Here is a 27,849-nt window from a genome sequence, read left to right as displayed (position 1 = left end):
AACCGGTACCAGACACCACGAAACCTAGAACCCCAAGATGTGAGGGAACACCGCTCCGAGGCCCCCAGTGCTTCGAATGTGGAGAGCGGGGCCATATAGCGCGACTGTGTCCCAAGAAACGAGCGACCGAGGAGCCCATGGAGGTTGGGTACCTCCCTAAGACCATAATGTATGCCGCCAAAACAGGTCCCTCTTTTTATGTGAGTGTGTCGCTAAACGGTAAAACCGTAAAAGCCCTCTTAGATTCGGGATGCCGACAGTCGGTGGTCCAGAAAAGACTGATACATCCACACCAATATGTCCGGGACGTTCTAGTACACATAAAGTGCGTCCATGGGGACGTTAGGCCCTACCCTCTTGCTCAGGTCACGATAAAACCCCATGACAAGAACCCGTGCACGGTAAGGGTAGGTGTGGTTGACTCCCTGCCGGAGGAAGTGATTTTGGGGGTGGATAATCCGGAGTTTTTGGCCCTCTTTCATAGATCGATAACCATTACAACAGCCCCTAGGATAGTAACAACCCTTATCTCTCCCGAGCCATGGGTCACGGACCGCAGTTTTCGTTTCGCCCAAGCCAATGACTCCACTTTATTAAACGCTTGGGAGAGCGCACACATGTCCCAGAACCTAGACCCCCCGAGATATCCTAGATTTCTCATAACCAAGGATCTCCTATACCGGGAGGGGGTTGAGGGAGGGGACCCTCAGTGGTGCCTCTCTCTTTCCGAGACCAGGTTCTCTTCTTCGCCCACACCCATCTCACAGCCGGACACAGTGGGACCGAGAAAACCACAGACAGTATACTACGGTATTTCTACTGGCCCGGGATTTATAAACAGGTGAAGGACTATTGCACGAAGTGTGAGATATGCCAGCGAAGGAACCTACATCGCCCCCCAGCAGCACCTCTGGTTCCATTACCCATCGTAGGACGGCCCTTCGATAGAATTGGCATGGATTTAATCGGACCGCTGCCCCGTTCATCCAAAGGTAACATGTACGCGCTGGTACTTGTTGATTATGCAACCAGATTTATCGAGGCTTTTCCCCTGAGAGCGCCCACAACAGCTAACATAGCCGAAAGATTGATTGAGCTATGCTCCAGGGTCGGATTTCCGAAGGAGGTTTTAACAGACCAAGGTACCCCGTTTACCACGAAATTAATGAAGGAGGTCTGTAAAACCTTAGATATACGACACCTACGGACGTCGGTGTACCACCCGCAGACGGACGGTCTCGTCGAGCGGTATAATCAGTCTCTGAAAACCACCCTAAAGAAAATGCTGTCGGCTGAAGGGCCCGAGTGGGACCGCCTCCTCCCGTTAGCCCTCTACGTCTTGAGAGCACAGAAACAGAGCAGCTTGGGATGTTCAGCCTTCGAACTCCTTTATGGCAGACATCCGAGATCCTTACTGGAAATGACCAAGGATGCATGGGAGATGGAAGGGGAACAAGAACAAAGGGCCCTCCTCGACTACACACAACAACTCCGGTCCAAAATAAGAAAACTTCGGAGCTTGGCCTATACCAATTTGGAGATGCAAAGACAGAAGCAAAAACGATGCTATGACAAAGGAAAAAAACTCCGGACCTTAACTGTCGGCGATTGGGCATTGATCCTGCTTCCAGCCTGCGCCAGCAAAGAAAGGAGTGAGTGGAAGGGACCTTACGAGGTGGTTGGTACGATTGGAGACACCACCTACCGATTACGCCTTTCACCATCAAAAACCCAAACATACCATATAAACCTATTGAAGAAATGGATAGGGCCTCCCCCAACAAGCGCCCACTTGCTCCTACCTCAACCCCAAAAGGAACCCTCCACCCTGAACGAACTGGTAATAAGTGAGGAACTTCCACGAGTCCGGCAGCAACAGTTACACGACAGTCTCCTCCCCTTTCAGGACATATTTTCAAACAGACCCGGGAGGACATCGTTAGTGGAACATCACATTGAGACCCCGGCCGGACAGAAGGTAAAGCTGAAACCATACCGCATACCGGCGACTCGGAGAGAGGCCATCAAAAATGAGGTCAGAGAGATGTTGAATCTCGGAGTGATTCGGCCCTCGAATAGTGACTGGGCCTCACCTATCGTTATGGTGCCTAAACCAGACGGCTCGCGGCGTTTCTGCATGGACTTCCGAGCCCTAAATGCCATCTCTACGTTTGACGCCTACCCCATACCGCGCGTGGACGAGCTGATTGAAAAACTCGGAGAAGCCGCCTTTATAACAACGCTAGACCTGACAAAGGGATATTGGCAGGTGCCCCTCACAGAAGCCGATAGGAAGAAAACGGCCTTCATCACGGACGAAGGATTATTCGAGTTCACCGTGCTACCGTTTGGCCTTCATGGGGCCGCGGCCACTTTTCAAAGACTTATGAATGCGATCCTACAACCCTTCCCGTCATTCAGCTCAGCTTACCTGGACGACATCGTCATATACAGCGACACTTGGGAGGAACATCTGGGACACCTAAAGACGATTCTCACCGCCCTGCAAAAAGCCGGACTGCACATAAACGCCAAGAAATCCAGAGCGGCGTTTACAAAGGTCAATTATCTTGGCTTTGTGTTAGGTGAGGGCTCTATCACCCCACAAACCTCCAAAGTCCGAGCTATTCAAGCTACCCCCTTTCCTTGCAATAAAAGAGATCTTAGGGCATTCCTAGGCCTTATCGGGTACTATCGTAGATTCATCCCCAACTTTGCAGACACCGCTGCCCCTCTTACAGACCTGCTACGCAAGGGGATAAACCAAAGGGAGTTCCTACAGCCCAGTCCTAGCGCCCTGCGCGCCTTCTCAGATTTGAAAGATACCATCACGAACCAGCCGGTGTTGTTGTCCCCGAACTTCTCCAAGCCCTTTATATTAGCCACCGACGCTCAGACATGGGGATAGGGGCGGTGTTGTCTCAGGAAGGAGGGGATGGGCTAGAACACCCCATACTATTTGTGAGCCGAAAACTGTTACCGAGGGAGACCAAGTACCCAACTATTGAGAGGGAATGCCTGGCCATAAAATGGGCCGTAGATAAGCTCCAATATTACCTGGAAGGAAAACCATTCATCCTATACACTGATCATGCCCCCCTGCAATGGATGCATAAAAATAGGAGCCAGAACCCCAGAATCCTACGCTGGTTCCTCGCCTTGCAGCCGTTCGCATTCACCATCAGACATAGGAAGGGCAGGGATAATGGTAACGCAGATTTCTTATCGAGGGCTTCCCTCTCCCCGAACGGGAGAATCCAGGGGGGGAGGAGTGTGACAGGGCGTTAGACACTGTAAGACCACCCTCCCATGAACAGAACAGTTGTACACAAGACGCCTCGTTGACCCCTTCTCTCCCCCTGCAGCAACCCGAGGTGACACGACCACTGGAGGAGAGATATCCCTATTATGCACAGGACTGGCCCGTGGGAAGTGAACAGGGCTCCTTTAACTTCGCCTTTCAGAATGACGAAACCCCTCCCACCGACGACGTCACGTTGCTGGGATACACAAAAGCAGTAGGATTCCGGAAGACGACGGACGGCGTTTCCCTGGAGGCGGAAGGAGATTCAGAGCGGAGAAGGAGGACGATTCGGGAGTGGAGAAGCGGAGGTAGCAGTACGGCGGAGGAGAGAACGGACGGAGACTACCCCGACAAGCCAGGAGGCCAACGTTACCACGAAGTGCCCGGCCACGTTCCCAGGGGAGGAGCGTGGCTCGAGCAGGTACGTGGAAGGGTAGCGGGTTGGTTGGGGAAAACCGCCTCGCCTCCACTGATAAACCCAGACCCGTAGCACCTATACCGTATCCGGTACCCTGCCATAGTCTCCCCCTCGCACGTGCACCTCCCTCCCCTCACAGTCACAATCGAGAGAGAGAGAGAGAGAGCACGAAGAGCACTGGGTTTCCCTCACCCCCGGCCCCATTGTGCCCCGGCGCACGAGATCCCCGACCTAACTCGTACTTTTCATCTCTTTTGTTCTATACGACGGAGGGAAGACTCTGAGGGATCCCCACCGCGGACTCGACAGCAACTGGCCAGACGACCGCCTAGGAGCTTGCTGACGAACTTTGCACTGAGTGTCCACCAGACAGTCAAAAGACTGGAAGAGCCAGAGACATACCATCCGTGTACCAGACAGTATTGGGAGAACCCCTGTATAAGGTCGAGAATAAAGTGCTCAACCTAAACTGCATCCTCTTGTTTGTCGTCTCTGCCGCACCAGCCCTGCCACACACCCCTGCCGTTTCACTTGCCGGCCAGCTGAGTTGCACCCTGCCGTTTCACTTGCCGGCCAGCTGAGTTGCACCCTGCCATTTCACTCGCCGGCCAGCTGAGTTGCACCCTGCCATTTCTTTCGCCGGCCAGCTGAGTTGCACCCAGCCGTTTCACTCGCCATCCAGATGAGTAGGCGCCCCTGCACTCACCGGCCAGCTGCAGCAGGACAGCCATTCACGTCTCGCCCGCCGGGCAACCACTCAGGCGCAGGTCCACTAAGATTGCCATTAGCATTTGACTCGAGGTGGGTCCCCGCAGCCGAGTGATCGGGGGACCCACCCCGGTGGCTGTAACGAAGAGCTGCTGCTGCTGCTGCCTCTGGACTCTGGCTGTCGGTTCTTCAGATCCAGGCCTGGCCCACCGATAGGCGGCCCTGGACTCGGAAGCTTGTCTGCTCGGGCGTGGGCCCCACCCTTGAAAAACACCCTCTCAACTTTGCAGATTCTGCAGGAGTCATTGGCATTCGACTCCCGTGGGCTTCCGGTGGGGGCAACCGCCGCTATTTGCTTGCTTATTCCACATTAACTTGTCCGTAAAAGAAAGACTGATTCAAGGCGTCGGCGGAAGAACCCGCCTGCTGCCCCGCCCCAAGAACGGACCACGGCATTGCTACAAGATCGCGGTGACGCCATGCTGACGCAAGCTGACGCTAACGAAAGTTCTCGAACTACCGAAAGGGATTCTGGTCCGGCAGCCAGTTAGTGCGAAGACTTAGACTGTGCACTGGACCCACCCGACCTCGCCCCAAAATGGCGCCAATGTAGGAGGGGCCTGCAACTCCTCATGGCGTCCCGGTTACTTGACATTTATGTATGCAATATTTCCACACATGATGGTCGGAGGGACGGGGAGGGTACTGAATTTATGCTAAAGTAGTGTTGCTCATGATACTCGACGCCTTTCACACCGTGGCCGGCCTGTAGCGGTTGTAGGCCCGTATTTGTATACTGACATTGTTTTAAATAAAGGGCTTCTTAAAGGAATTACGGAATCAGCGTCATGACAAATCATCTAGGTTGGTAAAGGTTTTTGAATAAATGATTGTTACTCCCAAGCAATAGAAAGCAGATAATGCAGACCCTATTTGCCTGAATTTTGGATTGATGAAATTTGTACCAATCACGCCTGTCTTTTTCAGAATTGTTGGAAAATGGTTGACTATTGCTTAAGGTATCTGCCGAATGCAAGGTACGGTACCTTGCCCCATAATACGCGACCGATTGAGAAACAAATGCACGACAAGGGAACCCGAATTTAGGAGACGAATAAAATGGAGCATCTTGTATAGTCGAAAGGAAGGATATAGTAGGTCTGTGGTATTACCCGCTCCTGCCGCTAGCCTGGTACGTGGTAAGTAGAACTTTTTTCGTGTCTATGCGCGCTGACGTGCTTCGAATGCTGCACACCCCCCTTCTTTTCTTCTCTATAGGTCACATCGGAGTTCCGACTGAAGAATGGAATGGACATGGACCGCACCGTGCTCAATGTAGGGAAAAACATAGACAAACGTTGTGAGATGGTGCGTGAAGTGCAGACCACCACTGGGAGCGTGAAAAACTGTATGGTATGACTGTGCGTATGTGCCCTGATTATACGGTATGAATGTGTATGCATTTCATAGGCTTGGGTCGCTGGAAGAGAACGTCATCATATGACTGAAGTGCTTGTCTATCGATCAAAGGGAGGGGAGTGAAAAGTCCGACACCCCCCCCAAAATGAATTACGGAAAATACTGAAAATACGCAGCATGCATAGGAAAGAGGACAGGAAAGGAGAGGTCCCCGTACTTAACGTAGCTCTGTGTCTTCGTCTTAATTCCTGCGCTTGATGTATGTACTGTTACGCCCTACCCGGTATTTGTGTGTACGTGATCGCCGAATTTGTGTTTTTCCCCCGCTTGTGTTTTCTTACGTAGAATTGACCCGTGCTACTCCATGTTGTGTGTACACCAAGTAGCCTATTATCATACCCATGTCTCTCTCTCGTTTTATGTAGCCTACTTGATGCGCACGTCTCTCTCTCTCTCTCTCTCTCTCTCTCTCTCTCTCTCTCTCTCTCTCCCTCACTGAAGGCTCTCTTGCTCTCTCTCTCTCTTTTTGAATAAATTAACGACACTATACCTCCTCAGTATGTGTAGAATTGGCCTCAAACACGGCGGTGTTCGAACAAATTGACAGAAACAAAAAAAAGAAAAAACGACCGTACTTTACCACGTAACTACCTCTCCTTTCTGCAAAATGTTGAATTTAATTGGCTGAGAAAGAAGGGACAGGTAAGACGACTGATGTCTCCCAATCTGGCCCTCAACACGGGGACTATATGTCAGTGGTTTTCGTTTTTAGAGCTTTAACGACACCATCTTCACCGCCCAGAATTGCCCCCGCCCAATTGTTCCGAACTAGAATATCCAAGCACCCCGTCCTCCCAGAATCACCCCAGCTCTGTACTAGCCGTCCCAGAGTATTCCGAACAAACCAGCTGATGACTTTATTTTCTAAAGGTACATCGCCTAAACTAATGAGGGTTACCTATTGTCTCCAGCAAGAAAAATGTTTAGCTTGTGTCCTTCCCCGAAATAGATCCCTGTGAACCCATGACAGTAGCACCTCGCGCTTTTCTTTTTTTTTTCATAAACTTAGCAGTCCTCGGAGGAGAATGTGTATGAACAGAACTTGTGTAAAGAAGAACGAGTCTCTACCGGAGAAGCCGGTTCGAATTTTTTGATAGACCAGAAAGTTGACAGATATCAGGCTTCCTACAACGATTATAGGACACAGGAATCAACACCTAGCAGGCCAGACGATGGACAGGAACACCCACAGAAACCTGCACCACAGCAATGATTAATAAATTAGTAACACACACCGACATAAGAGTTAATAGACATCAATCATACAGCGACCGATAAAAGCATTTCCCCAACTACTCGGTGGTTGGGAGAGAGGATGAAGTGTGTAAATGTCTTCCCTGCCAACTCTCTAAGATTTTGTTTCTTGTACTCATTCCAAGATAACCTGTGGCCATCGGAAGAGAGGGGTCGGACGTGACGCACAGCCTGGCTACGGACCATGGAACATCTATGGCATCGACCAAGGGGGAGCCACAAAGCAAAGGGATGCAGGACGAGGCACCATTCACAGCATGGAAAGCAATAGAATGAAAGGCTATCCCGAAGCCCCCTGCTCGCTGACCAACGTGCCTGAAGTCCCAACCCGTCGGGCCCGATTGATGGGCCCAGTGCTGAAAGATTCTGCTCTCCTTGGTCCGCTTTTTGATCCGATCCCACTCCACCCCCTCTTCCCTCGGCCTCCCAAACACCCCTATTTTTGACATTGACCTTACAAAAGAACAATGAGAAGCGGGTACCCCGTCTCAAGGTACCTACGATAAGACCAGTCAAGGGACAGGACAGAACAGGACTGTGATCCAAGAGCAAAGGATGATCACACCCTGCAACGCAAAAAATCTGGATTTGAGCTGGACCTTAGCTCCACCGCCGGTGCTCAACAGTGCCAACGTAAGAAGAAGAGAGAGCTTACCAGTGATGGCTCACTGCAATAAGACACTGGAAAGAAGAACCGCCCCCCCCCCCTGACTGTAATTCATGTTGAGTTGTATTCCTCTCCCAACCACTTTTTGATTTGACTACCTCCCAATCAAGTTTCCAAGATCTTTTTATCGGTCGCTTCCAGCTACACACTAAATAAATGAGGAAACATTAGCTTATTATAAATGACAATTGTATAACATCAACCGTACACATGACTATGCTGTTTAGTTTGATCCACACGAAGTCTGGGCCTTAAGTAATATACGAAATATTTTACTTTACGGTATCATGTTTGTGCTCGAGCAAGCTTCTCTCCTCCTATCTCTGGGTCTGACATGTGGCGCAGCTGATGTAATTTTGTATGCACTGCCTCCTCGCCTATCCCATCAGCTACATGTAATTATGTACAAATGTGTCAGGTTATTCCCGTCCGCCCTAAAACTCTGAACTTTGAAGCGGAGCGAATGAAAGCTTTTTATGAGGAGGAAGTTCGTAGTATCATGGGGATAGATCCGAACTAAAACAAGCTGGCGAGATATGTTAAAAGGGAGGACTGTGGAAATTTAGCTTGCGAACTGAACATTATCTGCGCCATCTTGTCTCTCCCCAGCGCGACACACAGGAAAGCGCACGGCAGCCATTTTTAGGCACCCTGGTCTCTCCCTGCTCATTGCCGATCGCCAGCGCGTCCCCCTGGCGCTGCGAGCATTCCCCCGCGCGCTGGCCACCCCCGCTCTCTCATACACAGGCCATAAACCCTCTCCTTCTGCGCGACCCTGCCATGGAACCACATCCCACGCCTGACCGACATCCCATACATGGTCATGCATCTCTTTGATAACCCCCTTCCTCTGCGCTCAATTGTCCGAACCGATCCCAGGCCATCACCTAGCCCTGCGGATTCAGTTTATTGCCCCTACTGTAAGGGAAACACCCCACATCAAAGGGATTACAGTAGATCAAGGCCCCCCACCCCCTGAGACCCGACCGGTCACACACACACCCCCGGGAATTGGCGGAATGCCCAGCTGTGTGATAGCCATCTCCTACTGTGGGTGGGGTGGGGACTTCCACTGTAGATATGTGTGGGAACGAGCTTGAAGTGGGGATTCTGAGGATGTTCTTTCATGTATCAAAGCGATCTCAAGAATGTGCCATGTATGATAAACTTGCAATAAAGTCATAAACCTGTGTATAAGAGGCCAGGCCTCAGAGATGCAGTTAGAGCACCTCATGACGATACCTTGCTGTCTGACCTGATGTGTTCTCCTCCGGAGAGAATAAAACCTCGTTTCCTGCCTTCCAGTCTCCGGCGCCTGCCTCTTTGTTGGTTTAGCATCGAATGGTATAAGAGGCGATTACCGCCGGGCAATACTTGAAAGGTTACCGACTACGACTGCCGCTACCATTTAACAATGTGACAATGTCAAACTACGAGTGGCCGATTCTTCTTAGTATGACTCCAGAGGTCTCTTGTCCAGCAATGCTGAGATTCTGTTTTGGCTCCGGCAACCACCAACAGGCCTGACATTGCCATCGAGATGCATACAGTTACTAATCCTTTATTGCCTCCACTGGCTGGTGGTCCAATTGAAGATACTGAATATACTTATCCCACAGATGTGTTGTTGCCTGGTTTACATTCAAGTGCAGTTGACCAGTCAAGTTTTTCATTTGACACTACCTCTGTGACTTCCAATACCCCATCGAAAATTTATATTTTTGCCGCTTGGTTTAAAAGACATTTTTTAATTCTCCCTTGCACTTACATTTGGCTGGTGCTCATAACTATTTTCTTGTTTGTCCATTGGATTTGTGGTTGTGTTTTTTCGTCTAGTAAATGGATACTATCTCACCGAAAGATCTACAATTAGATTAATTGATGGAACTTTGGCACCCCACTCCTCATCACACATTATGAAAAGGGACCAGACTTTTGTGAATATTAATGCCTGGCCTGTGTTGGATGGGATTGTATGGGATGCTGTTAAATTTCAAATTCATTGTCCCATAGAGGTGATTAATGTCCCTAATGTACTTCGTGTTTCTATGGGGGATGTTGTGAAACAAAACATACGCTCTGATGATTGGGATGTCCAAGCCGTAGAGGCTCTTTTTTCTGATTTGAAATATTATGCTGCTTTTGATGCTGAAGATTTGTATTTAGACACGGCAAATTATGGCGAGTTGTTTTGCTACCAACACTATGGCAATCATTTCCTACATAAAGCAAATACATTTAGAAATGTTGTCAATTACACACAATGGGAACATTGTCCAGCACCAATTGAAGGCTGCTCCAAAACTCTTGAGCAAATTTACATATTTTTCTGACTTCAATGTATCTAAACCTGAAGCCTTTTATTTTAAATTGGCTGCTGAGTCAAATTCCAAAATCAGACTGACCCACACTAAATTGCTGTATTCAAAATCCTTTATGGATGAATTGGCTATAGGAGGCTATGAGCTGTGGAAAGATACCATTGATCTTAAATCTGTTTGGGGTTCTAAAGCTTGGCAGGTACAAGGCATCGAGGCACTATATCGTGCATGCCTTATTCTGAACCACATGCCGTTTTTGAATTCTACCATATATCAAACCACCTGCCTTGGATTGGCTTCTTCTAAAAAGATGAATTCCCCCTCTATTCCTGATCTGGGAGCTTATCCAAAATGGAATAATCACACAGATCTGTCCCTTGATGCGTTGCAGTCATTCATTACTAATACATCCTTCAACGTTTCAAACCTAGACCCTGAAGGGTGGTTAATATGGCAGAAGAGCTCAGAATACTGTCAACCTAGTTTTCTGGGTCTATACCCTGGCTATACACAGGTTAGAGTGGACCACCGATTTGAATATTCCCATTCAGTTACTACCTATTCTGTAGGGAAGTTGTGTCAGAACTGGCTGCAACATTTCACCTTTGCATCTGTTAAAATTCATTTATCAAAATTGAACGACAAAATGGATTTGAATGATTTTGTTAAGGGTCCTGTGGGTGGCAGGTCCAAAAGATGGGTGTATGCTATTTACAACGAAGTTTGGAAATTATCTCAAATTGAGGCTGCTTCCAGATTAAGGGCTATTAATCAAGCCAATTTAGAAAGTGCTAGCTGTCATCGATAACCACATTAACACCCTTTCGTCCAGAATTTACACATTAGATAATATTGTTTCATCTGTTGTGGATATTGTACAGGATGACGTCTGTTTTATACCATGGTCAAAATCAATTACGTTCTATAATGCAGTTCGCATGGACTTTACAAACATTGAAGGCTTGGAAAGTTCCCTGGGACTACATGAACACATCATCTTTGTTCCTGCTGTTTAATCTGACTGATAAACTGTTAATGTCCATGAAGGATGCAACATACTCATTACTGCATATTGAAAAGTTGGAACCTTTACCTTTCTCTGTAGCCGAATCAAACTCAGCTGTGTGGCTTATCCACGGTTTAATAACCTTACCTTTTCTATTGTTTAAGTTCAGTTCATGCATGAAACATTATGCCCTAGGCAGATACGAACCATTGGGTATTGCCTTCCTGCATGAAGTTTGGTCACTACCATTTACATACAGATGCCTGAGAGAGGGTAATGAGGTTTATTTATAAGGAGAGGAATGCACTTCCACACCTGATCACTCAGTAGTCTGTAGGAACATCCAATTGCATGGCGCCTGCAACGTTCAGGCACCTAATTTAGCTTGCATTCTGAAGGGAAATCCTGTGTCAGCGATTACACCCACTTTTATATTACTAGCTAACGGTAGTTATTTACTTTTTAATAATAAGGCATGCTGCGGGATGCTAGTGGAGATTCCGTATATTGTAACTGTCTCAACGCGTAGTCTGTTGTAAAAATGTCCTTATCCCACCCCCCACATGGGAGACTGGATGTATCCATCTGGCCTTCCATCCCAACCTTGAAAGCAGAGTTCAACAAGATGAGCAGAATAAGGGCTCTATTGTCTCAAAAAGAAGTCGCTCTGACTTCCTCCCGTGAAACATTCGTCCTTCACGTGGCAAACACCCGCACCGAGGTGCATGCGCTTCTAAATACTGATCTCCCCCTTCATTTCGGTGCTCTGATTCATACTATATTCAATGCCTCGTCAACAACTGGCTTGGTAAATTTTTTCAAAATTGTGGGCTCCGGCCTCGTGACCTCCTTCCAAAAAATATTTGGTGTGATACCGGCATTTTTTCATTCTATTTTTTCCAGCGTCTTCGGCAGGCTACCATTGATTCTGGCCCTGACTGCTGGTGTGCTCCTGTTCTGTTGAACGCAAGCGCTAGGCCAGCCAAAGCATGGGGTAGCACTTTCAAAACCCCGCTTACTAAATGTCTCACCAGGGCAGCGCATGCGTGCCTCAGGAGAGACCTAAAAAGCAAGCAGTTTTTCTCTTAATAACAGCTACCTGCAGTGTCGTGTGCAAAAGCAGCAAAGTGGCAAGATGGCGTTTTACATCTAAAGCGCTGATGCTAACATAGCAATGTGTGTACATAAAACCTCGTGCTCACTACACCCTCCCTTGATCGGACCACGAACAGAAGAGGGGAGCAATGTAGGAACGCAGAGTTCAAGTCCGTGCGAGACAGAACCAAGTTCATGTATTGTCAAGCCATATTATTGGAAGTAAAAGTTCGAAAAATGTGTTGGATATAAAAAATTAAAACCTCTCTCAGGGATGGTATACCTCCCAATGTGGAGGAAAAAAGATAAATTAAAAAATCTGGATGAAGACGTGCGGAAGATGGACAACTACCAATTCAATCCATCAACGTGTAGGCACAATAAGTTGCAACTGCCTCCAAGAGGAAGTCATTATAATGTTCAGTAAAAGAGTCAGCCATCCAGTCAAGCACAGTAAATGAACATACATGTTCTTCGATAACCGGAGCCTCTAGCACAATCCGAGGACATCTCGCCTGTTCCTCAAGATAACTTCTCGCCAAGAAGTCATATGCTGCTGCATATATATCCCAATTCCCCCATGTGCCGCTCCACAGGCCATAATCCTGATGCCAGAACAGCCCAACTCATGAGCCACTAAGGGACTCATTAGTCGATCATAATCCGGGGCAGGAGACACCGTGTTCGACAGGCACAAATCCAGAGCCCATTCGAATGGAAAATCTAGGCAATGGAAAACAGGTTGCAAGCAAGTAAAGTAAGAGAACCAGAAGGATAATCCATAGGCTACGCTTAAAGTGGCCAGTGGTAATGTTCCATAGTATTCAAGCATCCGGTTGCGCAGTTGAAGTAGCCGGGGCAGGTTGTCGTGTGATACAGATCGTGCAGCCATTGCGGAGCAAACAAACCAACAGGAGCACACCAGCAGTCAGGGCCAGAATCAATGGTAGCCCACCGAAGACGCTGGAAAGAATAGAATGAAAAAATGCCGGTATCACACCAAATATTGTTTGGAAGGAGGTCACGAGGCCGGCCCCACAACTTTGAAAAAATATACCAAGCCAGTTGTTGACGAGGCATTGAATATAGTATGAATCGGAGCACCGAAATGAAGGGGGAGATAAGTATTCAGAAGCGCATGCACCTCGGTGCGGGTGTTTGCCACGTGAAGGACGAATGTTTCATGGGAGGAAGTCAAAGCGACTTCTTTTTGAGACAATAGAGCCCTTATTCTGCTCATCTTGTTGAACTCTGCTTTCAAGGTTGGGATGGAAGGCCAGATGGATACATCCAGTCTCCCATGCGGGGGCGGGTAAAGGACATTTTTACAACAGACTATGCGTTGAGACAGTCACAATGTACGGAATCCCCACTAGCATCCCGCAGCATGCCTCATTATTCAAAAGTAAATAACTACCGTTAGCTAGTAATGTAAAAGTGGGTGTAATCGCTGGCACAGGATTTCCATTCAGAATGCAAGCTAAATTAGGTGCCTGAACGTTGCAGGCGCCATGCAATTGGATGTTCCTACAGACTACTGAGTGATCAGGTGTGGAAGTGTATTCCTCTCCTTTTAAATAAACCTCTTTACCCTCTCTCAGGCATCTGTATGTAAATGGGAGTTACCAAACTTCATGCAGGAAGGCAGTACCCAATGGTTCATATCTGCCTAGGGCATAATGTTTCATGCATGAACTGAACTTAAACAATGGAAAAGGTAAGGTGATTAAACTGTGGATAAGTCACACAGCTGAGTTCGATTCGGCTACAGAGAAAGGTAAAGGTTCCAACTTTTCAATATGCAGTAATGAGTATGTTGCATCCTTCATGGACATGAACAGTTTATCAGTCAGATTAAACGGCAGGAACAAAGATGAGGTGTTCATGTAGTCACAGGGAACTTTCCCGCCTTCAATGTTTGTAAAGTCCATGCGAACTGCATTATAGAACGTAATTTATTTTGACCCTGGTATAAAACAGACGTCATCCTGTACAATATCCACAACAGATGAAACAATATTATCTAATGTGTAAATTTTGGACGAAAGGGTGTTAATGCTATTATCTATAACAGCTAGCACTTTTTCCAAATTGGCTTGATCAATAGCCCTTAATCTGGAAGCAGCCTCAATTTGAGATAATTTCCAAACTTCGTTGTAAATAGCATACACCCATCTTTTGGACCTGCCACCCACAGGACCCTTAACAAAATCATTCAAATCCATTTTGTCGTTCAATTTTGATAATTGAAGTTTAACAGATGCCAAGGTGGAATGTTGCAGCCAGTTCTGATGCAACTTCCCTACAGAATAGGTAGTAACTGAATGGGAAGATTCAAATCGGGGGTCCACTCTAACCTGTGTATAGCCAGGGTATAGACCCAGAAAACTAGGATGACAGTATTCTGAGCTCTTCTGCCATATTAACCACCATTAGTAATGAATGACTGCAACGCATCATGGGACAGATCTGTGCGATTATTCCATTTTGGATAAGCGTCCAGATCAGGAATAGAGGGGGAATTCATCTTTTTAGAAGTAGCCAATCCAAGGCAGGTGGTTTGATATATGGTAGAATTCAAAAACGGCATGTGGTTCGGAATAAGGCATGCCCGATGTAGTGCCTCGATACCTTGTACCTGCCAAGCTTTAGAACCCCAAACAGATTTAAGATCAATGGTATCTTTCCACAGCTCATAGCCTCCTATAGCCAATTCATCCATAAAGGATTTTGAATACAGCAATTTAGTGTGGGTCAGTCTGATTTTGGAAGTTGACTCAGCAGCCAATTTAAAATAAAAGGCTTCAGGTTTAGATACACTGAAGTCAGAAAAATATGTAAATTTGCTCAAGAGTTTTGGAGCTGCATTCAATTGGTGCTGGACAATGTTCCCATTGTGTGTAATTGACAACATTTCTAAATGTATTTGGTTTATGTAGGAAATGATTGCCATTGTGTTGGTAGAAAAACAACTCGCCATAATTTGCCGTGTCTAAATACAAATCTTCAGCACCAAAAGCAGCATAATATTTCAAATCAGAAAAAAGAGCCTCTACGGCTTGGACATCCCAATCATCAGAGCGTATGTTTTGTTTCACAACATCCCCCATAGAAACACGAAGTACATTGGGGACATTAATCACCTATGTGGGACCATGAATTTGAAATTTAACAGCATCCCATACAATCCCATCCAACAGAGGCCAGGCATTAATATTCACAAAAGTCTGGTCCCTTTTCATAATGTGTGATGAGGAGTGGGGTGCCAAAGTTCCATCAATTAATTTAATTGTAGATCTTTCGGTGAGATAGTGTCCATTTACTAGACGAAAAAACGCAACCACAAGTCCAATGGACATAAACAAATAAATAGTTATGAGCACCAGCCAAATGTAAGTTCAAGGGGGAATTAAAAAATTTCTTTTAAACCAAGCAGCAAAAATAGAAATTTTCGATGGGGCATTGGAAGTCACAGAGGTAGTGTCAAATGAAAAACTTGACTGGTCAACTGTACTTGAATGTAAACCAGGCAACGACACATCTGTGGGGTAAGTATGCTCAGTATCTTCAATTGGACCACCAGCCGGTGGAGGCAATAAAGGATTAGTAACTGTATGCATCTCGATGGCAATGTCAGGCCTGTTGGTGGTTGCCGGAGCCAAAACAGAATCTCAGCATTGCTGGACAAGAGACCGCTGGAGTCATACTAAGAAGAATCGGCCACTCGTAGTTTGACATTGTCACTGGAGATGTACCTGTTATCCTTGCGACCAGGAAGTGGAGGTAAAATGACTTTTCGTGTACCCTGCACGCCAAGCACTGGTACTGGAGCACTATAAGAGGGGCCAAACTCCTCCTTGTTCTCCACCTTCTCACCATGGTATAAAACCCCGTCCTCACTACAGAGGATGGACCTTTTGCTTATGCTAATAGCCCATCTCACCTGCACGTTAAGTGCCAGGACATGGATTCTGAGGGGGAATATGAAGATTATGAGCGGTATGGTCCTTCCTCACAATATCAAGACCAACAGGAGATGGTCTCTATGCCGTGCTCCTTGCTAACGGACTTGCAAGCTATGCTGTTGGTCTATAGAAAAAGATTCGCAACTCAGCCTCCAGTTCCAGTTGTGGAGCCTCTTACTACTGTTCCTCCAGATCGTCTTGTTGCCCCTCAATTGCCACCACCTCAGCCAGTGCTTGAAGCTCAGGCTACACCACCTGTTGTGCCCCCCGTTCAGGAGGACACCTCTGACGACCAGGGCACCATCACGATTCCGGATCCAGATGCTGAGTGGGATGACTATATCATTCCAGATCTGGCTTCTCTGGCACCTGTTGATTCCCCCCTGCAGACATAGGGGGGTTTCCATAACTTGATGGAGAGAGCCGCTAAACGATTTGACCTGCCCATGGCCAAGGTGCAATCTGATTGCTTCCTTTACGACTTTAAGGAACCTTACAAGAAGTCAGTCCGATCAATACCTATTCTTGGTCATGTCTGGGATGAAGAGTTAAAGGTAATGCAAAGTCCAGCCACGGTCATTCCAGTTCACCTCGCCTGTAGAAAAAGTATAATGCTCCAGATAGCCCAGCCTGTTTGACCAGCCAACCCAAACCGGACACCGTCATCTCGCAAGCTGCCCAGAGGTAGTCCAGAAATCCTTCGGCTCCCTTTACCACTCCTCCGGATAACGAGGGCAGGCGTCTTGATAATGCAGGCAAGAGGTTTCATCTATGTCCAGCCTGTTAGTCAGAGCTGCTAACTCCTTGGCTATACTCGGTCGCTATGATCGCCAAATGTAGTGCGACCTTTCACCCTATCTAGATCAGTTGCCGGAAGAAGGGATGAAGGAAGCAAAAAGGATTCTCCAAGAGGGCGAGATAACATCTGCAGAAATAATTGACTGTGCAATGGATATTGCAACGACTACTTTCTGCTCCTTGGCTGGCGCGGCTGTCTTTCGTCGGCAAGGCTGGCGGCGGGCTACTTGGTTTCATCCGGAGGTCTAAAACAAGATCTTGGATGTGCCTTTTGATGGGGAAGCGCTCTTTGGAAATCATGTAGATGATGCGCTCCAGGATATTAAAAAGGATACGGAAACCGCAAAATCCTTGGGCACTCAGCAATACCGCAAAGTTCCATTCCGAGGAGAAAGAGGAAGAGGTAACACAACCTACAGGGGAGGATATCAACAGCAGTGATATTCTTCATATGGTTCCCAGTCACAGACCTACCAGCCGAACTACAATCAGCGGCAGAATCAATCCTCTTCTTTCTCTCTCTCTAATAACAGGAGAACAAGGACGCCAGGGCAGAGATGCCTCTAAGCGTCAATAGCGGCTTTCTGGCTCTGACTGCTGTCCCTTCTCCTCCTGTGTCATCAGTGGGAGGCAGAATTTCTTGTTATCTTCACAACTGGCAACAAATAACATCGGACCGTTGGGTGTTGAAAATCATTCAATGCGGCCATACTCTGGAGTTTGTCCAAGCACCACCAGCCAAGCCCCCTCGCGCCACTGTATCAAAACATCTCCGTCTTCTACGGTTGGAGGTCCATCAAATGCTCGTCAAAGGAGCGATAGAACCGGTCACTATCTCTCAGCGGGGAGAGGATTTCTCCTCCCGGTTCTTCCTGATCCGGAAGACCTTAGAAAAGTGGCACCCTATTCTAGATCTGAGGGAGCTCAACACCTATCATCAAACCATCATTTCGAATGGTTTCTCGTCTTCTAAACTCGGGGGATTACATGGCCACATTGGATCTCGAGGACGCTTATTTTCACGTGCCCATTCATCCAGCTCACAGGAGGTTTCTTCGCTTCACAGTAGCCACTTTCAGTTCAAGATTCTACTTTTTGGACTCCAATCTGCTCCGCGGATCTTTACAAAGGTGTTGGCTCAGGTAGCAGCTTTTCTTCGAAAATAAAAGCATCAGGTCATCCCTTACCTGGACGACTGGTTACTGAGAGCTACCAGGGAGGCAGCACAAGAATCATTCGTAGCATGCACACGCCTGTTCGTCAATCTTGGACTAACTCTAAACGGGGATAAGTCTTCTCTCTGTCCATCCAGAACAGCCAGATTTCTCAAAGCCATTCTGGACAAGTCCATAAACAAAGGTTTCCCGACCTTGGAGAGGCAAGAAAAGCTGATGACCATGACCTCCCGGTTGTTAAAAAGACAGTCGCTTTCAGTTCGCCTCTCCAAGTCGTTTCTGGGGTCCACCTCCTCCTGCATACCTCTAATTCCTCACTGCAGGTTGCGGATGCGTCTACTCCAGGAGGAGTCGGACTTGCAGTGGCGCCAAGTCGACGGATCCTTCGACAAGATTTCAGTTACCGTGGGCATGAAGGATACCGCATCGTGGTGGATGAACCAGGAAATCATTCCTCAGGACCTGTCCTTCAGGATCACCCCGGCTCCTCACATAATAACTACAGATGCTTTGCTAGAGGGCTGGGGAGCAGTGTTACAAGACCTCCATGTAAGCAGCCGTTGGCTACCCCAACGTCGTCTTTTACATATCAATCTGCTGGAGCTCAGAGCGATTCGCCTAGCCTTGCAGGCCTTTCTTCCACGGATACAGCGATCTGGTGTTCCAATACGTACAGACAGCACGACGGCCATACATTATATAAACAAAGAAGGCAGATCCAGATCTCGACTGTTGTCACAAGAAGCCCAGACAATCTGGGAATGGGCAATCCAGCAGGAGGTATCTCTCCAAGCGGAGCACCTTCTAGGTGTTCTCAACAAAGCAGTGGACACGCACAGCAGACTGAATGAAGTCTGTCAGCCATGAGTGGAAACTGGACCACTCCACTGTACAAGAGGTCTTTCACAGATGGGGCAGGCCTTCCATAGATCTTTACCATGCTGGAGAACAAGAAATGCCAGTTCTATGCAAGCAGGCTTCACCATCTGGGAACGTTTGGGAATCCACTTTCGAATGCCTGGTCAGGCGCATTTGTTTACGCCTTTCCCCCCATTCCTCTGATCCCCAGACTTCTCAGGAAGCTCAAAGCGGAACCCTGCAAGATGATTCTGATAGCTTCTGTGTGGCCTCAACAGTTTTGGTTCACAGAACTGCACCTTTTCTCCCTGAACCTTCCTCTCCTGCTGCTGACGATGGCCCAGGGCCAGGTTTGGCATCCGTATCCGCAGTCTCTACAGCTCTCGGCATGGCTCCTGAGCAGCGAGAATTTCATGGTCTAAATCTTTCATCAGAATGTAAGGCAAGAGCACCAAGTACCAACAAGACATACAGATTGAAGTGGAAGCGTTTCTGCATTTGGTGCCGGCAAAACGATGTCCATCCTTTTAAATCTGATCCACATAAAGTTCTTCTATATATTCTATCATTGGCAAAATCGAGGCTGGCTCACTCTTCCATCAAGGTGCATCTTGCGGCCATTTCTCGCTTCAGATGCACGTCTTCAGGCCCTTCCCTCTGGTCGGCTAGAATCATTAAGCAATTTCTCAAGGGCCTTTTCAGAGTTTTCCTTCCAGTCAAGCCTCATCCTCCTCTTTGGCATCTGAACTTGGTTCTTGCCCAACTTATGAAACCTCCTCTTGAGCCTATTCACAGGGCAGAGTTAAAATTCCTCTCCTGGAAAGTAGCTCTTCTACTCGCTTTGACTTCAGCTAGACGAGTGGGTGAATTGCAGGCTCTCCCCATTCAGGAACCCTTTCTCCATTTCAAAAAGGGTACAGTGATTCTGCATGCCAACCCTAAATTCATGCCTAAAGTTCCTTTGGACTTTCATTTGAATGAGCTGGTGATACTAAAAACTTTTTTCCCTCAACCAGCTACTCCGGCAGAAAAGCCACTTCACTCTCTGGACATTCAGAGGTGCTTCAAGTTCTATCTCCAACGTACTAAGGACTACAGGAAGTCTTCTCAACTGTTTGTGTCCTTTAGTGACCCTCGTAAGGGTTTTCCCCTTTCCAAGCAAGGGATTGCTCGTTGGATTACCAGCACTATCCTGTATTGTCACAGAGCAGCGGGCAAGCCCCTGGAAGGTTGAGTCCGTGCTCATTCCACAAGGGTCATTTCTTCTTCTACAGCCCTCTTTTCTGGAGTTCCTATCCGGGAGATCTGCAGGGCAGTGATCTGGAGCAGTACCTATACGTTTACAAGGCATTACTGCCTGGATTCTGCAACGCTGAGTGACACAGCAGTCGGCCAGGCAGTCCTGAGGAACCTCTTTCAGTAGTAGTGAGCTTTCCCTTTCATCCCTCCTTCCATGCTACTGTTTTTTCAGCTCTGGCACATTTTTTAACCTCATGTGTTTATATTTTTTAAAGTTTCTAAGTATGTTATTGACCATTGAAAATGTCATTATGGTGAATATGCTATTGCTTTGTTCTTGGTTTTATAATTGGTCATGGTTCCAAAAAATGTGCTATTAACTGTTAGCTACTCTGATACAAGCATGGGAATCTATGAAAGTTCCAATACTGGAGTAAGAAAACAAGTTACTTACCTGTAACTTTGATTCTCCAGTATTGGAAACTTTCACAGATTCCCATGCGAGCCAACCTACTCCCCTGGGAAAGCTCAGCCTCTTCCATCTTCAGTGGTGTGGTTACACAACGGCTACGAAAATCTGTGGTTCTGAGCTTCTCTCAGGAGGGTTCTAAGGGGTGAGGCTATTCTGATTCGTGGTTCATTTTTTTTTGTCTCTTTTACAAAAAGAGATGGATAGGTTGCAAAACAAGAATGGGCCTGGCCTAGGTTCTGTTTTTGTAATGGTTTGTATTGCTATTTTATGCATACCGGGACTCCCATTCAGACGACGGGGAATGATACAAGCATGGGAATCTATGAAAGTTTCCAATACTGGAGAACCAAAGTTACATGCAAGTAACTTGTTTTCATATCTGTCCCTAAACATCAGTGTCGTTTGGCCCCACAGGCAACCACCACCTCCAATTAAGCGTTGGTGGTGACCCAATAATCCTAGTATTCACTTTTAATAACTGGAAATTGGGAGCGCTATAAAGACAGAATTTCTATATATTCCCTATAGATTCTACCTGCCCACCACTTCTCTTAATGAGGTGGTAAAATCTTGTTAATTTGAAGTGAGGTGGGACCACATCTGTTAGAAATGGCAAGCAATCTGATGTGAATCCACGTCTGAGTCAAGAGAATTTTAAGTTCCTAGATTTCAGTTAATGAGGGCGTGGTTCTTTATTGCGGAGGACACATTGCAGAGACGCACCTTGACGTTACTACGGCCAACCTAACCCCAATCCCCACTTGAGGGGCTGGCATGAGATTGAATTACAAGGCTAAGCGGGAATGACCATACAAATGCACAGCTTTTGCAATTGGATACCTGTTGGATACCTGGGTTCAGACATGGGCAAAAAAATCTGATTTAAAAAATAAAAAAGCACAGCAATTCAAAAGGCTTCAGGTCCCATTGGGTGATTTCTTGCCTGTACCACCTCATTGCATTATATCCAGCAGCATGGCTGGCCGCCAGACCCTGTCTGGTGCAGACATACTTCCCTTGGGTGCCATATGCAAAAGAAACCATTGATGGACGGAATGCTGGACAATGCAATCATTCACCCCCAGTCATAAGGATCTGGGTTAAATCCAGCATTCGTTTGCTCACCACACCTCCCCAGTTTGGACCCAGCCATATGCAAATCGATCTTGACCCTGTTCAATGTGGGAACATGCTTTCCCGAACTGCCAAGCCAAGTCCTCCCTGGACCAGGAATAAGCATCCTGGGACCGGTTTCAAGGCATCACCCTTCTTCAGCCAGGCTAGCTTGAATCCAGTGGTATAGTGAGCTCGGGACCAACGTCTGGGGATACCCTTCCCACTTAGGGTGACATATGCAAAAGCAACAATTGATGGATGGAATGCTGGACAATGCAAACATTCATCCCCAGTCACAAGCACTTCTGCCATTTAACGCTCTAGTAAAAGCGGTGCCTAGGTGGGGAATATACAGAGGGCTTGGCTCCACCCAGAATCAGGCAGGAGAAAATAGGGCAAAAACAACCACACTGGCAACAAACAAGCTAAAATAACAGCCTAACCAACAAGCATTGGCATTGCCAATTGGTCTTGCCTTTGGCACCTGATCAGTGTTTAGTCAGAGCTATTGATTTTGTCAATGTCTTTAAGCTATGTTGTAAGCAGTGTGGCTTCTGTACAGCATGCTGAAACGTTATAATAAAAAAGTGTTATAAACATTTACTTATCTTATATATAACCACTCTGCATGGCTTGTATATACCTTACACTCAGGTGGCGAAGCGCATACTACCAGGTGCACAGGCTAGGTGCAGAGTTCCTATATAAAAATACACAAAATAAAATGAAATACATAGTTTCAGTAACTCAACTTACCATTCATAGTGTGCAAAGGTTTCTTTAAGTTAGCTCTTTGTCAGCTTTGTGAATATTTTTAAAATACTCAGCAGCTTTTCTTTGTATCGCAAAGTTTTCTGTAAATATATCTGGTGGATAACCATACAAAAAAGTAGCATTTGCTGGGGAAATGGTGGGAAAATATGCGCTTTAAGCAAGATTCTTCCCGTAAAGGTTTTGCTAAAAAAAACACCAGCAAAAACTTATTACAGAAAATTTCATCTGCGAGCAATGTGTTGTGTTCTGTGGTAGAAGTAGACACTAGTAGCCAAGTAGATTTAACATGTAGCTTTAATCTGTAGTCGGTTCAAGTACATCCAGATGGTTGGTAAGTACATCAGACAGGTAGTCCAGGTAACAGGTGAAGTAGCCAGTAGATAAGCCAGTAGTCAAGCCATTAGTTCCAGGTAGTAGGAAACCCCTTGTAGTAGCAAACCCCACCAGGAGCAGCCATTTCCTTTTTAGACAGTTGAATCCCTGCTTAGGGATGGGAGTGGGTTTTTAGTCCCATCACCCCACGTCAACAGTAATTGATATAGGAATGGGTTTTAGCCCCATTTTTTAAGGGGGTTTTAGTCCCACCTTTGTTATTTTGAGTTTGGGTGTCAGTCCCATTTACTCTGTTATAGGGGGTTAGAGTCCTACCTATTTATAGGGGGTGAGAGTCCCACCTATGTCATTAGTAATGGGTGCCAGTCCTATTGACTAAGTTAAAGGGGGTTTTAGTCCCACCTTTTACGTGTATGTTGGGTAACAGTCCTTTCATTTACGTATTTGCTGTCTTGTGTGTGGGTAGCCATCTTTTGATACCACACTGTGCTGCATGTCGGTTTTACATGCTGCACGTGTCAGTGGGTTTCAGTCCCATGTGAAGTATTATTTACATTTGGGTGTTAGTCTCAAACACGTGGGTTTTAGTCCCATAGTGTCCCTTTCATGAGGGGTGGCGTTTTGAGTTGTCGTCAGGGTCTTCTCACGTGAGAAGTACTTCCTTGGGTATTGTTCTGTTGGAACCTCAACCAACGTCAGCATCTTTTAGCACCACACAGGTACGGTGATACTTATACATGATACTACGTGCTAATGTGCAGCAGCCTGTTTGATGAAACTAGGGACCTCTGGATGTCTACTCTTGAGGCGAGGTGCCTGATCGGTGTCTTGGGGCACTTTGGGTTGTATGAACTTTGGCTCCTATCTGCAATGAAGCGGAGATCCACTCTGATCGGGACTTGCACAGGTGTTTGCAGCCGCAGGATTGGCAGCGTCTTGCAGTTGGTGCACTGTCGGGGAGATTATGGAGTGTGCACACTGCCCTGCGATTGACACACGATGCTGCACTACATTTGGCATTTTTAGTGCCGAGTTGGCGTACCGTATCCTTCTACAGTTTTTTTACTTGGACCTTTTCTACATGTTATGCGATAAGATGCGGAGGCAATTGCTCAAATACAGACTTTTAAGCGCTTTTAAGGTGAGCCATTATTTTGTTTTAAACCGTTCTGGCTGCGCTTTACTTTTGCCACTTTAACCGCTCTCCTCACATTCAAATTTTAAAAGTGCCTGCTCGTGCCACTCACCTTTGTTCGGCGTTGCGCGAGGCTGCTGTGGAACTTTGGTGATGCTTCATCCAGTTTGCTGCTCGAACACCTCCTATGGACATTTTGGTGCACGGACGCACCGTGAGCCACTCTGCAGTGACGTCGACGGCGTGCCGCCATCTTGAGGTTGGCGGCCGCTATTGCCTTTCCCCTTTGGAGGTTCCAGTTTGCTGTAGTGTTGCCGTCCACACAGCTTCCTTCTGCCAACCACGGTGTTCGTATTTCTGTGTAGATAAAGTTTTCTGGAAGTCGACATGAGGGTCGGGGACAACGCGTTGCCTGCACAACTTCATCTTGATCTGCAATTGTGGACCCTGGAATCTTCTTGTGGTGATCCTCCGTTTCATGGATGTCGGAGGTAGTGTACATGGTTAATTGTTCCCACAGTTGAGTGCATGCTTGCCACACGGTACATCCACGTTCTCTGTTACGAGTTGTTTTTCTGTCTCCAGTTACTCTTTACAATCAGCTTAACTGTTTTGAAGATTACCCAAGCCTCTTTTGAGTACATTACGTCGCAGAATCGCTGCAGTTGCGGGCACAGGAGTACATGCCTGCATGCTCCCACTGTTATCACTGAACACTTATTGGATATGGTGTTGTTCCCAGCAAGGTTTTATTTGTGCTTTGTCAGTCTTGACGTGTCCTGCACCCAAATAACATTTATTCAAGTACAAACTCATTTCCAATAAGTAAACTCTCCTTGCAGGTGCAGGACTTGTGGGTGTACACACAACCACCAGGTACAGCACTCTGTAGTTGGGGCTGTCCGAAGTACAGGACACTGGTGGGGCTGTGGAGAGTGCTGTGCCAATTTCTTTTGTTGCTTGTGACATCTTGTGTTGCGTTGGAACCTCTTGAGTCTCTTCATAAGTTGCCTTTAGTGTGCTTATAGTTGCATCATTTCTATGCTGTCTTGGCAAGTTAGACCTGTGGTTTCTTCTCATCATGTGGACTTGTGCAGATGTCATCCTGTGGTTACTTGACCAACTGTAGAGGCAAGTAGGCACGTCTCCAACTGTCGCTCGTCGCCAAAATTTGTTGTGTTCTGTGGTAGAAGTAGACACTAGTAGCCAAGTAGATTTAACATGTAGCTTTAATCTGTAGTCGGTTCAAGTACATCCAGATGGTTGGTAAGTACATCAGACAGGTAGTCCAGGTAACAGGTGAAGTAGCCAGTAGATAAGCCAGTAGTCAAGCCATTAGTTCCAGGTAGTAGGAAACCCCTTGTAGTAGCAAACCCCACCAGGAGCAGCCTGCCTGCTGCTCAGCCCCTCTCTCTCTAACTGTCATTCCTCACTCACACAGACACCCAGCATTGCATGCATCACTGCATTCCCAACATTCTACAGTAAACATGCACTATGGCTGAGCAGCAGGAATAAAGGATGAAGTGTAGAAAATACAGTAACTATGCAGGGCATAACACAATGTTTTGTTAAGTTGACAAACTTCACAATGTCATGAAAAGCAGAGCTCCTAAAATGTATGAGAACTTTTAATTTCACTAATCCAACTTATAGTTCCACTTACAGCAACACCCACAGTTCTTCTAAGAGTTCCACTCACAAAAAAGCGGAATGCTTCACTCTCAGTTCCAGCTGCAGTACTCAGCATGTGGTTCCACTCACTGAATCCACTCACTTTATCTTTTTAACAGGTGGTTCTGTGTATTTGTCAGCGTTGAGAAAGTCGCACCAAGCATCCAGGGAGAAAACTATGTTTGCGGAGCTTAAGACCAATACTGTATGACCGCTTTTGTCTTCCTGATTTATAAGCACCATTCTGAATATTTAATAAAAGTTCTTTTTGAGGATAAAGATAAATTGAACTTTCTGTACTCACTGCATTCTGCAACCGTACGAAGACCCAGGCAAACACCCTCGTAGCACGGCATCAATAGGACTTTTTGAGCGACAAAGCTTAGCACAACTTAAGGGATCTAACAGCATAGTACTATGTATACAGGACTTGGAGAAATATGTTTAATGTAGATCGTAATTCTGAAAATGAGATACAGGTTACATGAGACAGTACAGCCCCCTGGACTGTCTGAAAATCAAGCAATAACTCAGAGAAGTATTGGGTTAAAGAATTCACTTTACGTACTAAAGGTGCGCAAAATAGGCGCTCGGCTCTGTGCTGTGCCGGAAAAGTCCATCATGCTCTTAGATGCAGTGTTGCACATTCAGTGCATATGAACACACCCAGATCAGGCAACGGCTTTTTGATGTGTTCTTCCTGTTTATTAACTCCTTTCTGAAAAGATGATGGCCTGGCTGTGAGCTCAGGTACGAGCTAGGAGTGTTTCAGGGCCTGCAGTATTTCAGTCCAAAGGAAGGACATGCCCACATGTGTTTTTGTCAGTTTGACAATTTAATGTTGAACCCGATTTGTGCTCGACCCTGGAGTTTTTACTTGCTCAAATTCCTCGGTGTTTGGACTAAAGATTTTAATGTGTGCGGAAATCACAACCGCGCATTATTCCTATTCCTACTCCCAACAAGGAAGTTAACCGCGGGGCCAAAGTGAAAGTGATCGCGGGGGAAAAATGCTACCGCCGGCCCCAGCTTGCAATGCATGTATGCGAGTGGTGCGCGCGCAGCAGTAATCACGCCATATGACGCCTCTGCTCAAGCGCGCGCGCACATGCACTGCAAGCTGTGGCCGGCGGTAGCATTTTTTGAAGCCCTTACTTAAAGTCTCGCCAGACCTGCGCAAGCGCTGGATCAGGCGAGACCTAAAAATAAAAGAAACCGGGCAGCTGCAGACAAAAACACGAACTGGAAGATTTAAAACTAACCAAAACACAAATGATGGCCAGTCACCCCTGTCTAAGGGACTGGGGGATTTCGGCCACTAGAAGTAAATGGTCAGGTTAAATAGCTCATCCAGGGAAGCATTGTTAAGACATGGCATGCAAATGGGTCTGCGCTAAGGCCACCATATAATGCCCAAGTAAGGGTGGTGCCTCGGAGGATTTGTGAAAGGTGTTGGGAGGTGAGGGGGGTGCATACAGAGTGCATGGTGCCTCGGGGGATATTGGGGGATGGGGGTCTCTGCCCAGAATCAGGTGGGAAAAGGGGGGCAAAGAAACCATATTGGCTACAGAGATGAGCTTCATATTTTTTACTCCGATTCTGATCCTGTGTTAGAAATGGGTGCACTCCAAGATATTGATGGTGGTGGGGAGGATGGCTTGTGCCCCCTTGTTATACTGAATGATGCCTCATACTGTCATTTACAAAGCGCCAACGGCCTTAATACCATACACGAGAGAGCTTGACTTGCCACATGAGCCACCAATTGATGAAATTGCCTTTTTTTGCAGTGTGGCCCGGAAGGCAGCCAAAGTACTAGAAATACAGCTGCCTGTCATTTAGACTAAAATATTTTGATAGAAATTCTACAACCTTGGCCAGCAACGTCTGACACATCCCCCAACCCCCCTTTACGCCTATTTAATGATGCTCTCACATACTTGATGGCTACCTGGTTGATACCATGTTCTTGCCTGCTTGTTGGCTGGCCAAGTATCCTAGACTTGCACCTGGCCAACCACCGTGCTCCAAAGAGTTGTCTTCTACCGCTTCGACCAG

The 27,849-nt window shown here is 46.9% G+C and overlaps 1 protein-coding gene across 1 annotated transcript in view; it reads left to right on the top strand.

Moving 5' to 3' along the window:
• The window catches only part of DBF4B (DBF4B-CDC7 kinase regulatory subunit), a 130,051-nt gene that overhangs the window by 53,201 nt on the left and 49,001 nt on the right, over window positions 1–27,849 (top strand).

This window comes from Triturus cristatus, chromosome 1_1, assembly GCF_964204655.1.
Source record: "Triturus cristatus chromosome 1_1, aTriCri1.1, whole genome shotgun sequence".
NCBI classification, from domain to species: domain Eukaryota; kingdom Metazoa; phylum Chordata; class Amphibia; order Caudata; family Salamandridae; genus Triturus; species Triturus cristatus.
Note: the sequence above shows the minus strand (reverse complement) of the source record. Positions and strands in the feature narration are given on the sequence as shown.